The sequence below is a fragment of the Nicotiana tabacum genome, chromosome 10 (genome assembly GCF_000715075.1).
Source record: "Nicotiana tabacum cultivar K326 chromosome 10, ASM71507v2, whole genome shotgun sequence".
NCBI classification, from domain to species: domain Eukaryota; kingdom Viridiplantae; phylum Streptophyta; class Magnoliopsida; order Solanales; family Solanaceae; genus Nicotiana; species Nicotiana tabacum.
Window position 1 is genome coordinate 132,189,910 of NC_134089.1, and position 16,125 is coordinate 132,206,034.

Here is a 16,125-nt window from a genome sequence, read left to right on the forward strand (position 1 = left end):
GTTCTTAATTGATTCAACAAATGTTCAACAGAAGCAAATCGATTTACTATGCTCAGACAGTTGAAACTAATTGACGACTCATGTCGACTCGACTATATTAGCATTAACATACACAATCGTAGCCAAAAATCAGACATTCAGAAGTATGGGACACATGACTCGACTTATACTGATTAAAATAGAATTGTACTTCGAGGAATCAGTTAGTCAGTACAAATTTGGAATACAACCAATACGCATGCCTTATCAGAATAGGAGGAGAGGGATTCAGACAAACACAGAGGTTCAAACAAAGTGGACAAACAAAAGTTGATAAAATTAAAACAAATATGAACAGTCTTTTAAAACAAATCACACGGACTAAAAACAAATAAAGGAAAAGAAAGCAGACTTACCTTAAAACTTGAAAAGTTTAACAGTTTGAACTCGGATTTGGACAAACTTTGTTAAGGCTGAATGGACTTTAATCGAAGTGTTTCTCAGATGAGAAACACTTTGATTGAAATCCATTAGACCTTAATCTCTTCGGTTGAACCGGTATGAACCAGTGACGAAGGACACAAAACCTTCAAACTTAGATCTGGGATTCAGGCTTCCCTGATCAGATTCGGACCAAACCAAGTATGGTTTGGTCACGAGGGGGGTCTGGGGAGTATCTGGTGTGAAGCTGGGGTTGAACCGTGTAGATCGAGTTTCGACTCGAATCTTCAAATGAATATTCGAGAAGGTGGGGAGGGATTCGAACTACAGGGTTAATGGATTCATGTTCAGGATGGCAAGGGGGTTCTAGGGTGTTAAGGGGAAGGTCACCGGCGTCCATGCCGCCGGTTTTCATGGTGGAGGGTACAGGGGCGGCTCTAGGGTTTGATGGGGATGAGGTTGAAGACGGGAGCTGGGGTATCTGATGGGGGGGGGCAGGGTAAGGTTATAAGCTTATATATGGAATACGCGGCTGATCTCAGCCATCGGATTAACTGGAATCAATGGCTTGGATCTAAAGGCCTCGGGGAAACGATGTCGTTTCAACTAAAGGGGGTTTGGGTTGGTCCGGGTGGAAACGGGTCGGGTTCTGTTCGTGGGTATAGGAAATGTGATCTTGGCCGTTGATCAATCTGAGATCAACGGCCCAGATCAAACTGTATCCATACGACGTCGTTTGAACTCTCTCTGGGCATCATCTGGACTGGACCGGGCAGGCCTGGGTCTTGGGCTGTTTGTTTGGGCCAATTTTGTTAAAATTGGCCCAAATCCGGAAGAATAAAGGGACCCTTTCTTTTTTTTATTTTATTTTATTTTATTTTATTTTATTTATTTCCTTTTTTTTTAAAACAAAACTAAGCCAAAAATTAAATTAAAATTAAATACACACTCAATACAATTATTTGCACACTAAAATATTTCAAACAAGTAAAGTTAAACAAAATAAAATCACGGACGAAGATGCCTATTCATGATTTTCTATTTAACGACCGGATTACGGTTTGAATTATGCAGGACACATATATTTTTGAATTTTATTTTTAATAAAGTAAATAAATAAAAATGGGCCGAAGTCACAAATAAATCAACAAGGTGCCGCACAGAAATTCAAAATTGTACAGCAGGGCCAATTATTATTATTATTTTTTTTTTTGGAGCGATTGTCGTGCGAAACAAAAATCGCGTGCTCACAATGAGTATATTGATAGTACTAATATAGTGTCCCTTGTTGCCTTTTCGAGTCGAGGGTCTCCTGGAAACAGCCTCTCTGCTCCTCGGGTAGAGGTAAGGTCTGCGTACATATTACCGTCTCCAGACCCCACTTGTGGGATTACAGTGTCTTGTTGTTGTTGTTGTTGTTGTTGTCTCCCACTTTCATTGATCCCATTTTTCCACTTCAATATCAGTCATTTCGCTGCTTTCCTCCTTCGAAATATGCTCACTTTTTCTTCTCTGGTTTTTCCGCTTCTTCATTTTGTTGTTAATTTTCTTTTTGGGTCTTGGTTAACTCCAAGCTTTGTTTTACTATTCTTTTTCTATATGTATTCTTGGTTCGTCTGATATCACACATTTCTGAAGTGTTGCATGTGAGTAATTTCTTTTATTTTAATGAAATTTTAAATTTTAACCTAAGATTTGAAATTGGGGTAGTAAAAATTCAATGTGATCAAGCAACTGAAACACACATAGGATTTTTTGGGGTGCAAGAGGAATAAACGGTGAAGGTTGCAAAGAAGCTGCTTTTAAGTAATCTCTCGGCGGCTCATATTGAGAGGTAATGAATGAACTTTCTTCTTCCTGAACAAACTATTAAGAACTTTTTTTTAGGTTATTTTAATTTTTCATATCGATGTCATGATTTTCGTTAATTGGTATTTCAATACTTATTGTATATATAAAAAATGAATTGTACGTATGAGCTTCAGACACATTGGTATTTCATTTATAAGGAATTGGTTCCAAAATAACAACCTCATGAACATGCTTCATTCGACTTTTTAGGGAGGGAAATTGGGTGTTAATTTGGTTCCTACTTTCGTCCTATCCTGTTCGTATTGTCTTCTTCTGTATTTATGAGTATTTCTTTGGTGTTTTCTATTTTGCTACCCAATTTTATATATGAATATTTTGATTTATCATTGATTTGCATATGTCTAAGATTTCATAGATATTGTTAGTTCAGTTCCTTATCCTCTTTGGGTTTGGTTAGAGCACATGTAGCGCGCGAACTAATTCCCTCGACTGGAAAACTGCGGGCCCTTCATTTTTACAATAACATGAGAGGAGATAAGGGCGTTATTGCTATCTCTGAACTTGTGAAGCACTCTCCAATAGTGGAGGATATCATGTTCATATACAATGATTTGAATCTGATGACGATAAGGGCGTCATCTACTATCTTTCACAAGCAGTTGGAGTATGCACCAACTTAATGGGGGTTGACTGGCATGAAAGATGTTTATGAGGAAGCTGAAATTGTATTGAGCAAAGTCATATCGAGTTTGTTTGTCAAACTTAACTGAAATCTCACCCGAGTTACTTGAATTTGTAGGATAAAGTCTTCACTTCTCTTGCTAATGCCCTTAATAAATTTGTTGAATTCTTGGTGTTTTAGAAAGACAACACCATCAAACCTTCTCCTTCTTTGCCCACCTGTATAACTGTAAAACAAATTCTTACCAAGTTAAACTTTGCTGAGAATGAATTGAAAGATGAAGGTACTATCTTAGTTGCAAAGGCATTAGAAGATTTGAGCTTTCCACGGATAGGATACCCATGAAAGTCGATAGCTTGAGACTGTCTAGATAAATGAAATTGCGTGATTCTACGTTTTTCTTCTACCTTTTTTAGCGTTAAAAATTTATATAGGGACATGTATTCAACTTAAATTGTTGTTAAGCATAATAGTACAATGATTTACGTGAGAATAAAATATAATATCATTGACATATTAAGAAAAATATATTTATTATTACCTATTGGATTCATTTCTTGTGTCAACACTTTAGCTTATTTAATAAATCTGATTTTTGATTAAATTACTGTGCTTTTAAGATTAAGGTTATAATAAACTCATGTTATTGCAAAACAGGGATAATGAAGATAGCTATGCTGATGTTCGGTAAGATGCTTTCTGAGGATCTTGATTCATGGATGTTAATTATATCTGGATATTCTAAAAAGGGCTTGTAAAGAGGTAACTGAGTTAATATACATTCATACGGAGGACTATCTGAGCCTTGATATTGTCACTTTTGTTTGTCCTATATGCATGTGAATAATCTGGTGTGTTTTGTTTAGGAAACGAGTGCATGATTCCACGGAAATTAGTTTTACTATTGTGATATATGTGGGCTAGGTGTGGAAATCTTATTGAGGATACTATCTTAATCGGGAACTCAATTTTATTTAGAAAGCGCTAAAAGTTTCTCACCTGATCTATCAACTGAGTAATAAAGCCTCCTTGGGATAATTATCAATATCTCTTCCTATCAAAATGAGATTAGGAGGGCGCCCTTTTTAAAGAACCAACCTCTCTTTTAATAAAAAACTATTGGCACATACCTTAATCATTCTCTGATATAGTGTAGTCCCTCAAAAAAAGATGAATTAACAGATCATAGGGCTAAGTTGAAGCATGCCTCGACCTTCTTCGTTGGAGACTGAGCTAATATACAATCCCACTTTGGAGACTTTCCTTCGGGATAGGTAGGATATGGTGCAAGAAATTGTTTTTCCTCTAATTTAAATGTACACATAATTTAATCATATATAGAAGCATAAGGTATTTACTAGGATAAATACTATTGTAATAAGATAGCATTAAAAGGATGTGATGTCTATTAAACCATCACATTTAATTTTTTGTGTCATTCTACACAGTATAAGCAACAGTCTAGGTGCACTGCTCAGGCTTGCAAACCTTTTCATTTATATATTAAATTTGAAATGAGATTTTAATCTATATCACTCGCCTTTTAGATCACACTTTTGTGTTGTTCTTATTTATCTTTTAAAAAGCTTTTAGTTTGTCTCTTGATTGCTGATAATTTAAATGCACAATTTAAAATCGATAAGTAGGTCCACATGCAGTTGAACAATTGACTGAGGTGTCGTCAAGTGTTCATTATTCTAGATTGCGTATGAAGCAGGCACATACTCCAACTTTGAGCAACCAACATCCAAAATGATAAGTGTGTGTATGTCTGATATATGTCTTGCTATCTTTTGAGCATTGTCTGAACACACTTCACATTCACAATTGCACCAAAATAACAATGTGCTACTTTATTTGAGCTATCTAACCATATTCTTTCTTTTTGTATTCCACAGTATGAATATCATGATATTAATCTGATATTATTTTAAGATCAATAACTAGATAATTTCCATTTGAATTGCTATGGAGATCAACGACTCCAGGTCTGTTTTGAACTTTGGGAATGCATTTTTATGAAGATAACACCAACTTTTTGACAACCTCTTACAATATATACTATTTATTAAAATAACATAGTTCTGGTAGTTTTAAATCTTTAAAAGAAAACCCATTTACTCCAAAAGTTTTACTTGCAATGTGAACTGCAACAATTTTATCTACAATGTGGCCTATGTTGTATTTGAAAATTGATGCCCATTCGAATCCTATTGATAAAATTAAATTCTTAAACAAATGACTTGGCATTTGGTTACCCGAGCTAACAGTTCTGTGTTGTCATGTGGATGATGATACTTACATCTAAGCTGCTCCTGCTGGAATCTATATTCCCATATCACTGTGAACCTTCCAAGAAAAGTTTTAATATGAAAATTTTGAAAAGTGGGGGGATGTAATTAGAATAAAGCTGCTTAATTTTGAAGAACATGATGCTCTTGCGTATTTGATATGCCTTCACTAGAAAGAGAACTTGCAGGACTCAGTTGACCATATGTTGTCTTATTTGTCATTGCCTAGGAGAAAACATAATGATCTTACCACTCTACTTCTATGAAAATCACAACTGATTGGTTGTAATCTTAGAAGTTGTTCATCTTGGTGATTTGAGAAGGCATAGGATATATATATATGGATCTGGATCTGGCCTAAAGCATTTGTCTTCCCACTGTAAATGTGTCTTTCTAATCTGGAGGAAAGATGAATGCAGTTCGTAAGTGCTTACCATGACAAAGAAGAAGAATTGACAGAATCATGACTAAAGTGCCGCAAGAATGCTCCAATATTGACATTCTATGGACTGCTTCAATGGATATGGCATCTTATCTTAATCCTTATGTTATTGTTGCAACTAGAAATTATATTAAAAAAGAGGATGTTAAAGAGAAGCTAGACATGGGTTTAACATCATACTTTTGTCGCACCAGGTATTTGAAATTTTTAGGCATTGCATTACAAGTTTGAATGGCAACATAGTAATAGATTGCACAGGAATGTTGTAGTAAAAAGATGTGTTGCTGCAAAACTAAAGCATGGAGAAAGTGGGAGCCACATTGAAAGAGGGAATAAGACTAATAGATGGTAGGCATGTATTTGGAAGTGCTGCGGAATTCATAAAGATTGCCTTGGTTAGAGAAGTTGATGAGAACAATCTCAGTTACATGTGTTAGCTTAATTTTTCTGTTAAGTGATGTTTCAACTGGGAATCCTTTTGGTGCTGCTACTTTGTCTTCCACACTTATCCAAACAAGCAAATTTTATATCCTTTGGCGTTTGAAACCTTATATTTGCAGTTTACTCCACCCCAAGAGAAAAGTTCAAACTTTTTTTTTTATCTTCAAAGGTCTTCATCACATGTATTAGAGAAAATAGTTTCAAATACCTTTTGTAGATGCTGCTAAAATAAATTTCTTGAAAATAAATTAGTCATGTTGGGCACGGGCTGAACCTTACTAGTATATATATATTAGAAGAGACAGTTGGGTGGGACAAACACTGCACTTATTGATTGTGCAAAATGCAATGTATATTGTACCGTAGAGTTTGGCCTATTTTAATGGTAATTGACACACGTCCTTCCCAACGTCATATAATAGCAGCACGTCTCCAATTTATCTAAATCGGACTGCTATCTTCTCCTAGGGTTTTAAAGAGAGAGAATTGTGGGAGTGGAACTTCATCGGAACTCTACCAGATGTCTTCACTTATAACATACAAAAATTTGGTCTTCTTCATGTTCAAAATATTCAACTTCAAAGCTAATTTCTTTTTCTTTTTGTCACTCATCCTCCATATTTCCTTTGCTTCTGCATTCATATAAAATTTCTCTAGCTTTCCCAATAGTATGCAAATTCTGAGTTATGCCTATTTGTTCGGATCTGGCATTTCTCGGAAAATGCTATCTGGAACAAAAATAGTAATGACATCAATAAGAGGGAGTCTATGGCATGAAGAGAGGTTTGCTCCAAAAATTGGCCGGTTGGTACTTCTATTTCTAGCTAATGAAGCTGAATTACGGTGTCTACAAGGAGCCACCAGCTAAGTACAAAATATTTCAAGATTTAACTTTATTCGATGTTCTTTGAAAATAGTATTCCATTTGCTTGCATGTGTATTTGTATGGTTTCTGTGGATGAGAAAATTAGATATAACTGTATTTTTTCAGAGTGAATAGATATTTTCCCCTCTGCTATGTTTTTAAATTTCGTAATTCTTTTGAACAAACTTGATAAATTGTGTATGTCAGGGACTCCTGCTTCCAAATTATTTATTTTCTTTTTATGTTTTTGAAAGTTGTTGAATCATTGATGTTGCTATGATATTAACAGTGAAAATAAAGGCTGAACTCAAGGACTCAATGGTTATAGTGCAAAGGAAAAAAATGTGATTTGGCTTAGAAGGGAGAAACGAATGTTGGTGATGGCATGACATCCTATGATGAAGTGAGATCCTTTTCTCTTGAACTTTCTACCAGTTGCCAGCTTTACCTTTTTTATATGTATCACCATGCAATATTAGCACCCCTTACTTTAGAACTGATCCACCAATTATTCTGTTGAGAAATTCGTGCAAAAGATTATTTCACTATTCTTGTGTATTAATGTACAATGGAAACTATAGAATAGTATGGTGTTTTTCTTCTTTTTCTTATATTATGTCAGGACCACTTTTATGCTTTGTGGTTGAGATGTTCTTTTAAGAAAACTTATGTATAAGTCGAAAGATTTCATTAAAAATACCAAGTCGGTGTCGAAAAATGAGTACGAGATGTGTGTGTAACTCTGCTTGATTCATACATTGTCTTTTCTAATTGGGAGGTTGAAAATGGTGCACTTATATTTATATTTGCTGCTTTTCAGAACTTTTAAAAAGAGGTAAAGAAAACAAGGAATTATTTAGAAGCAATTTTACCAAATCTAGCCAATTTATTTTTGGGATTTATAACAAATATAATGCGAAGAATAAGTTGTTACTAAAAGTCCCCAAAGCACAAGAATGACTGTCTTGGGCCATATACTGATATCTATCTTGACCGATACAACTTCTTATCGGAGAGAAAATATGGAGAGAGGTATAACTAAAGAAATTGTATGATGCAAGAAGGTAAAAGCTAATTGCACCAGATACCATTCCAAATAATCCTGACTATGAGCTCCAGAAAACGAACTACTTGGTAAAAATATTATCCACTTCGAAGCATTCTGGTTAAGTAATTGAGGATGTTGGATTTGTCCAAATTTTTTTATCGGTGGTGCACTTAAACTCTTGACAACATAAAAAAGGTTATCCCGATATCAAATTTAGTACTATTATTTTATACTGTTTTGGACCTTTGAGTGGCATTTTATTTTTCATATGAGCAATGCCAGTATAATTTTATATGTTTGTGCTGAAATGAATCCTAAATTAGCACCCATGACTTTGTTATGTCATTATATTTGAATCCTGAAGTAGCATCCATGACCGCTCTAGGAACCTAAAAATGTAGAATACTACGCTTTGAAAGCTATACTTTTTTTTTCTGTCAGTAGGCGGCTGATTTCCATATTCATCCTGAAAATATATCCACCTTAAATTGTTGCTCATTGTGGTAACTACGCCAATATCATCTGGTCTTTAAAGAAATCCAAGAAGCATAATAATATTATGATTTATATGAGGATAAAAAAATTTAAAATATGACGAAAAATATATTTTTTATTACATATTGGATTCATTCCTTTATCAAAACTGTACCTTATTTAATGAATCTGATTGTAGATTGGATGATTGTGGATTTAAGTTAAAAATTATAATAAACTCAGGTTGTTGCAAAAATGGGATAATGGAGATCGCTCTGCTGAGGTTTAGTAAAAGTGCTCTCTGAGAATCTGTTCTCATGGATGTTAATTATATTTGAATATTCTGAGAACGGTTTGTAAAGAGGTAACTAAGTTTATATACATTATATTCATACGGAGGATTGGTTGAGCCTTGATATTGCCACTTTTGTTAGTGTCCTAGATGTCTGTGAAGAATCTGGAGTATTTTGTCTAGGAAAATGTTGCTTGAATCCATTGAAATCAGTTTAAGAACTGTGATACTTCCATTTGAAGTACTTTGATTTATATTCTTTCAAAATCTTATTAAGGATTATACTGTCTAAATGGGAAAGTTAATTTCATTTAGAAAACTAAAAAGTTCTCTACCCTTGAAGCCTATATTTACCCTCTCATTTACATGTACACATAATTCAAACAGATATACATAAGGTATTTATATATGATAAATACTACTGTGATGAGATACCATTACAAAGATGTGATGACTGATATCTATTAAACTATCACATTCAGCCTTTTGTCTCTGTGATGACCCAAAAGGTCATCACTTGTTTTTGAAGTAAATTCTATGATTCGAGGCCTTAAAAACCTCTCTTCGTCTCACCTCGATTTGCGTGCGCAGTTCGGCACGTTTCCGGAAAGCTTTTAAGTGAAAACTAAGTGAAATAAGGAAATTTACTTTTAAAATTGAATAAAGTTGATTTTGGTCAATATTCTTAGTAAACCAACCTGGACTCGTGATCCGATAGCCTCGTAGGGTCCGTAGTAAAATTTGGGATTTGGGCGTATGCCCGGAATCGAATTCCGAGGTCCCAAGCCCGAGAAATAAAGTTTTTAAGAAAATTATTTTCTGGAAAATATAAAGGTTCTTGATGGTATCGGGTCCGTATCTTGGTTCCGGAGCCCGGTACAAGTTTGAAATAATAACTAAGATAAATCTATAAAATTTGGTAAAGATTGGAGTTGGTTTGGTATAAAACGGACCCAAAGTTGAAAAATTGAAAATTTTGATGTTCTTGAATGATTTCATGAATTTGAGGTTTAATTCATAGTTGTTGATGTTCATTTAATGATTTGATCGCACGAGCAAGTCCGTATGATGTTTTTAGGCTTGCGTGCATGTTTGGTTGGGAGCCCCGAGGGCTAGGATGAGTTTTGGATAGGCCACAGAGTGTATTTAGACTTAGAGAAAATAGTTGCAGGTTGCAGGTCTGGTGTTGGCCTCTGATCTCGCAATTGCGAGATCAGGTGATCGGAAATACGAGGTCTGTGAACTTGGGAATTGCGAGGGGCTCTTCGCAAATGCGAAGTAAGCCCTGGCCAAGCTTGCTCGCAATTGCGAGCATTTCTTCGCAAATGCGAAAACCCCAGTCATCGCAAATGCGACTATCCCTTCGCAAATGCAAGTTCACAATTGCGAACATTGATCGCAAATGTGAAGATAGCAGGTCCTGAAGAGGTTCGCAATTGCGAACCCTGGTCGCAATTGCGATATCTGCGGCCTGCTAAATCATAACTTAGCCGAAAATTTTTCATTTTTCAAACTCTTTCAAAACATAAACTCTCTTGGGCGATTTTCCAAAGAAAAATTCTTCTCCAAATCAATTGCAAGTCATTCCTAACTCGTTTTCTTCAATCTTTAATATCTTTTCACATGATTTCAACTCAAAATCAAGAGCTTTCATGGGAGAAATGGGTATTTTGGGTAAAACTTAGGTTTTTCAAATTTTGGGTATTTGGACCTTGATTTGAGGTCCGATTTCAAAACAAATTATATATTTTGGTTCGTGGGTAAATGGGTAATCGGGTTTTGATTCGAACCTCGAGTTTTGACCATGTGGTCCCAGTGTCGATTTTTGACTTTTTGGGGAAATCTTCATAAAACCTATTTGATTTGTTTAGCATTTATTGATATCGTTAAGTAAATTGTTAGATACAAGCGAGTTGGTGGTTGAAACAAGAGGTAAAATGGTAGTTGAGGCTTGAATTGTGTTCATGGCGTCGAGGTAAGTGTTTGGTCTAACCTTAGCTTGAGGGATTAGGAGTTGTGTCTTATTTGCTATATATTAATTGTGGAGTACAATATATAGGCATGGTGACGAGTATCTATACGTCGGTGTCAAGCATGCCCGTGGGTCTAGTGTTGTAATTGTTGTGACTCCGTTGAGATTTATGCTTAATATATTAATTATCATTGTTGATTCCTTGCCGGGATGTTATTGTTTACGATATTGTCTCCCTTGCCGGGATGTTGTTATACTCTTGTTCCCTTGCCGGGATTCTTTTATGATTGATGTTGATTTGTAAATAGGATCGGGTTGCACGCCTGCAACAAGATATATGAAATGGGAGCGGGTGGCACGCCGCTACGGTGATATTTGAAATGGGATCGGGTTGCACACCTGCAACAAGATATATAAAATAGGATCGAGTGGCACGCCGCCACGGTAATATTTGAAATGGGATCGGGTTGCACGCCTGCAACGAGATATATGAAATGGGTTCGGGTTGCACGCCTGCAGTGAGATATATGAAATGGGATTGGGTTGCACACCTGCAACAAGAAAGAAATGAAAGTGAATACTCTGTTTGTTTTCCTCATTATTGTTGGCAATTAAATTCTGGTTTCTGTACATTCCTTTTTGGTATTTTGTTGTTATTTGATACTCCCCGTAGCATGCTTTCCCCTCCCCTTCTTTAACTGTGATTATCTGCTTATTTTCTGCTGTATATGATTTAACTGCATAGGTTTATTTGGTAGTCTGGTCCTAGCCTTGTCACTGCTTCGCTGAGGTTAAGCTAGGCACTTACCAGCACATGGGGTCGGTTGTGCTGATACTACACTCTGCACTTTGTGCAGATCCCGGTGCTGTAGCTTTTGGACCGCAGTGAGGGTGTTGTCTTCAGTCCATTCAGGCGACCCGAGGTAGTCCTGCAGGCGTCCGCAGGCCCTGACGTCTCCTTCTATCTTTCCATACCGTTTCTCCTTTATGTATTTCTGAAACAGCTTGTAGTTATCTTTCGAACCCTTATTTGTAGTATTCCTAGACAATCTGTGATATTGTGACACCAAATTCTGGGTAGAGTGGTATCTCGAATTTATGTATTAGTGTTTGGTTAAACTATTAAGTTTTCGTCTTCCGCTTTTTTGGTTATTTTTAATGATTCCGCTGTTGATAACCTATTATATTGATCTGTTAAAAAGGCTAAGTAAAAAGGGTAATGAATCTATAACACTCGGCTTGCCTAGCTTTCACGAGTAGGCGCCATCATGATTCCCGAGGGGGGAAATTCGGGTCGTGACAAGTTGGTATCAGAGCTTTAGGTTACTTAGGTCTCACAATTCACGGACAAGCTTAGTAGAGTCTGAGGGATCGGTACAGAGACGTCTGTATTTGTCCCCTAGAGGCTACAGAGTTAGGAAAAACTTCACATCTATTCTTTCATGTCGTGCGTTTTGGTTTCTCAATGCTAATCGAACTTCTATTCTGTTCTTTTGCATATGGCGAGAACATGCGCTTCTTCATCCACTGATCAGCAGCCTCATCCCCCAGCAACAACACCCAGAAGGGGCAGAAGGCGAGGCCAAGGCAGGGGCAGAGCTCAGCCCAGAGCAGCAGCACCAGCCACGGAGCCTCAGGTTGAGTTTGATGATGAGGTTCCGGCCCAGGCAGTTCCGGTTGGCCCAGCTTAGGTCCCAGAGGGGTTCATTTCTACCCTAGTACTCCAGGATGCTCTTGTCCGTCTAGTGGGCCTCATGGAGAGTGTCATCCAGGCAGGCTTACTTCATGTAGCACCAGCCTTCTCTCAGGTTGGAGGAGGAGCCCAGACTCCTACTACTCGCACTCCGGAGAAGATGGCTCCTCAGTTTTAGACTCCAGCAGCTCAGCTAGTTGGAGCAGTTCAGCCTGGTGTGGTAGCTCAGACCAGTAATGGAGCAGCTATATCTACTGATGTCTTGTGAAGATTGGACAGGTTTACCAAGCTCTTCACTACCACTATCAGCGGTGTATCTTCTGAGAATCCCCAGGATTATTTAGATAGCTGTCATGAGGTTCTCAGGAACATGGGGATAGTGGAGACCACTAGGGTCGACTTTGCTGCTTTTCACTTATCTGGATCCGCCAAGACTTTGTGGAGAGATTATTGCTTGGCTAGACCAGTTGGGTCACCAGCTTTGACTTGAGATCAGTTTTCTCAGCTATTTCTGGAGAAGTTTCTTCCTATCACTCAGAAGGAGAACTATCGGAGATAGTTTGAGCGTCTCTAGCAGGATTCTATGACTGTTACTCAGTACGAGACCAGATTTATTGACTTGGCCCGTCATGTTCTTCTTATACTTCCCACTGAGAGAGAGAGAGAGAGAGAGAGTGTGTGTGTGTGTGTGTGTGTGTGTGTGATGAGGTTCATTGAGGGATTCATTCAGCCTATTCGATTGCAGATGGCTAAGGAGACGGGGAGTGAGATTTCTTTTCAGAAGGCGGCCAATGTGGCCAGGAGAGTTAAGATGGTTCTATCACAGGGGGGTGGTCAGGGGTCAGACATGAAACCTCATCATTCTGGTAGGTTCAGTGGTGCCTCGTCTGGAGGCAGGGATTCTTTTGGTAGGGGCCATCCTCCCAGGCCGTTTTATTTAGTACTTCAGGCTTCTCACGGTGCCCCAAGTGGCTGTGGTTCTCACATGCAGTATTCTAATCAGCAGTCCCTATAGTGCATCGCTAGCTCCTATTAGTGCACCTCCGCTTCAGAGTTTTCAGGCGTCAACCCTAACAGCCGAGGGATTGTTTTACTTGTGGCGACACAAAGCATATTGCTAGATTTTGCCCTCAAGCACCGAGCAGTTTTCAGCACCAGGGTTCCCGTGCCATAGTTCAGGCACCGAGTGTTCCACCGCCCGCACAACCAGCTAGAGGTGGAGTACGGGTGCTAGAGGTGGAGGTAGAGGTATTAGAGGTGGAGACCAGCCAGCAAGAGGCCGTCCCAGAGATGTAGTTCAGGGTGGAGGGGCTCAGCCCCGATGTTATGCTCTTCCAGCTAGGCCTGAGGCTGAGGCTTCCGATGCAGTTATCACAGGTACTGTTCTGGTTTGTAGTAGATATGCTTCAGTTCTATTTGATCCAGGGCCTACATACTCCTATGTGTCATCTTATTTTGCACCGTATCTGGTCATGCCTAGTGATTCTTTGAGTGCTCCTGTATATGTGTCTATACCGATAGGTGATTCTATTGTGGTAGATCGAGTCCATCGTTCATGTATAGTGGTGATTGGAGGACTTGAGACCTGAGTAGACATATTACTTTTGGACATGGTTGATTTTGATGTCATATTGGGGATGGACTGGTTATCACCTTACCGCGCTATCTTGGACTGTTATGCCAAAATTGTGACCTTAGCCTTGCCGGGGTTGCCTCATTTAGAGTGGAGAGGGACTCCTGGTCATTCTACCCGTAAGGTTATCTTGTATATGAAGGCTCGACGTATGGTCGAGAAGGAGTGTTTGGCTTATTTGGCATATGTTCGTGATTCTAGTGTTGAGGTTCCTTCTATGGATCATGTGCCTATAGTTCGTGAGTTTCCTGAGGTATTTCCTTCTGACCTGCCGGGTATGCCACCTGACAGGATATTGACTTCTGCATTGATTTGGCTCCGGTCACTCAGCCCATTTCTATTCTGCCGTATCGTATTGCCCCACCCGAGTTGAAAGAATTGAAGGAGCAGTTGCAAGATTTTCTTGATAAAGGCTTCATTAGACCTAGTGTCTCACCTTGGGGTGCGCCGGTATTGTTTGTGAAGAAGAATGACGGATCGATGAGGATGTGTATAGATTACCGGCAGTTGAACAAGGTTACAATCAAGAACAAGTATCCATTGCCGAGGATTGACGATTTGTTTGACAGCTTCAGGGTGCCAAGGTATTTTCTAAGATTGACTTGAGATCTGGCTACCATCAGTTGAGGATTAGGGCATCCGATGTCCCTAAGACAGCTTTCCGCACTTGGTACGAGCATTATGTGTTCTTGGTGATGTCATTTGGGTTGACAAATGCCCCAGCAACTTTTATGGATTTAATGAACCGAGTGTTCAAGCCTTACTTGGATTCGTTCGTGATAGTCTTCATTGATGATATTTTGATCTATTCCCGCAGTCGGGAGGAGCATGAGCAACATTTGAGAGTGGTTCTTCAGACTTTGAGAGATAGTCAGTTGTATGCTAAGTTTTCAAAGTGTGAGTTCTGGTTGAGTTCAGTTGCATTCCTGGGTCACATTGTTTCGGTAGAAGGTATTCAGGTGGTTCCGAAGAAGATAGAGGTAGTCAAGAACTGGCCTAGACCCGCGTCAACTACAGAGATCCGGAGTTTCTTGAGTTTGGCAGGCTATTATCGTCGGTTTGTGGAGGGGTTTTCATCTATTGCAGCCTCGATGACCAGGTTGACCTAGAAGGGTGCCCAGTTCAGGTGGTCGGACGAGTGTAAGGCGAGCTTTCAAAAGCTCAAGACAGCTTTGACTACGGCGCCATGTTGGTTTTGCCCGCAGGTTCAGGGCCATATATGGTTTATTGTGACGCATCTCGTATTGGACTTGGTGCGGTGTTGATGCAGGATGGCAAGGTCATTGCTTATGCTTGCGACAATTGAAGATTCATGAGAAGAATTATCCAGTTCATGATTTGGAGTTGGCAGCCATTGTTCACGCGTTGAAGATTTAAAGGCATTATCTGTATGGCGTGTCATGTGAGGTGCTCACGGATCACAAGAGTCTATAGTATCTGTGCAAGCAGAATGAGCTAAATTTGAGACAGATAAGGTGGTTGGAGCTACTGAAGGACTATGATATCACCATCTTATATCATCTAGGAAAGGCCAATGTGGTGTCCGATGCTCTGAGTAAGAAGTCAACCAGTATGGGCAGTCTTGCGTATATTCCGGTCGGTGAGATACCGCTTGATTTGGATGTTCAGGCTTTGGCTAATCAGTTCGTGAGATTGGATGTTTCTGAGCCTAGCCGTGTGTTAGCTTGCATAGTTGCTCGTTCTTCTTTATTGGAGCGTATCCAAGATCGACAGTATGATGATCCTTATTTGTGTGTCCTTAGGGATACGGTGCAGCACAGTGGTGCCAAGCTGGTTACATTAGGAGATGATGGAGTTTTGAGGTTACAGGGTCGAGTTTGTGTGTCTAATGTGGATGAGTTTCGAGAGTTGATTCTAGAGGAGGCCTATAGTTCCCGGTACTCTATTCATCCGGGCGCCGCTAAGTTGTATCAGGATTTGAGGCAGCATTATTGGTGGAGGAGGATGGAGAAGGATATTGTTGCGTATGTGGCTCGGTGTTTGAATTGTCAGCAAGTAAAGTACGAGTATCAGAGACCTGGTGGTTTGTTCTAGAAGAT

The 16,125-nt window shown here is 38.8% G+C and overlaps 1 long non-coding RNA gene across 2 annotated transcripts; it reads left to right on the plus strand.

Annotated features, from left to right (window-relative positions):
• The first annotated feature begins 1,847 nt into the window (after positions 1–1,847).
• LOC107824763 (uncharacterized) lies at positions 1,848–7,564 on the plus strand. 2 transcript variants are annotated; one of them, XR_001656934.2, is made up of 4 exons: positions 1,848–2,066; positions 2,170–2,254; positions 3,572–3,676; positions 7,243–7,564. It is a non-coding gene; the product is annotated as an uncharacterized LOC107824763 (long non-coding RNA). The 2 variants fall into 2 exon arrangements; XR_001656933.2 differs by having other exon boundaries at positions 1,860–2,254.
• The last annotated feature ends 8,561 nt before the right edge of the window (positions 7,565–16,125 follow it).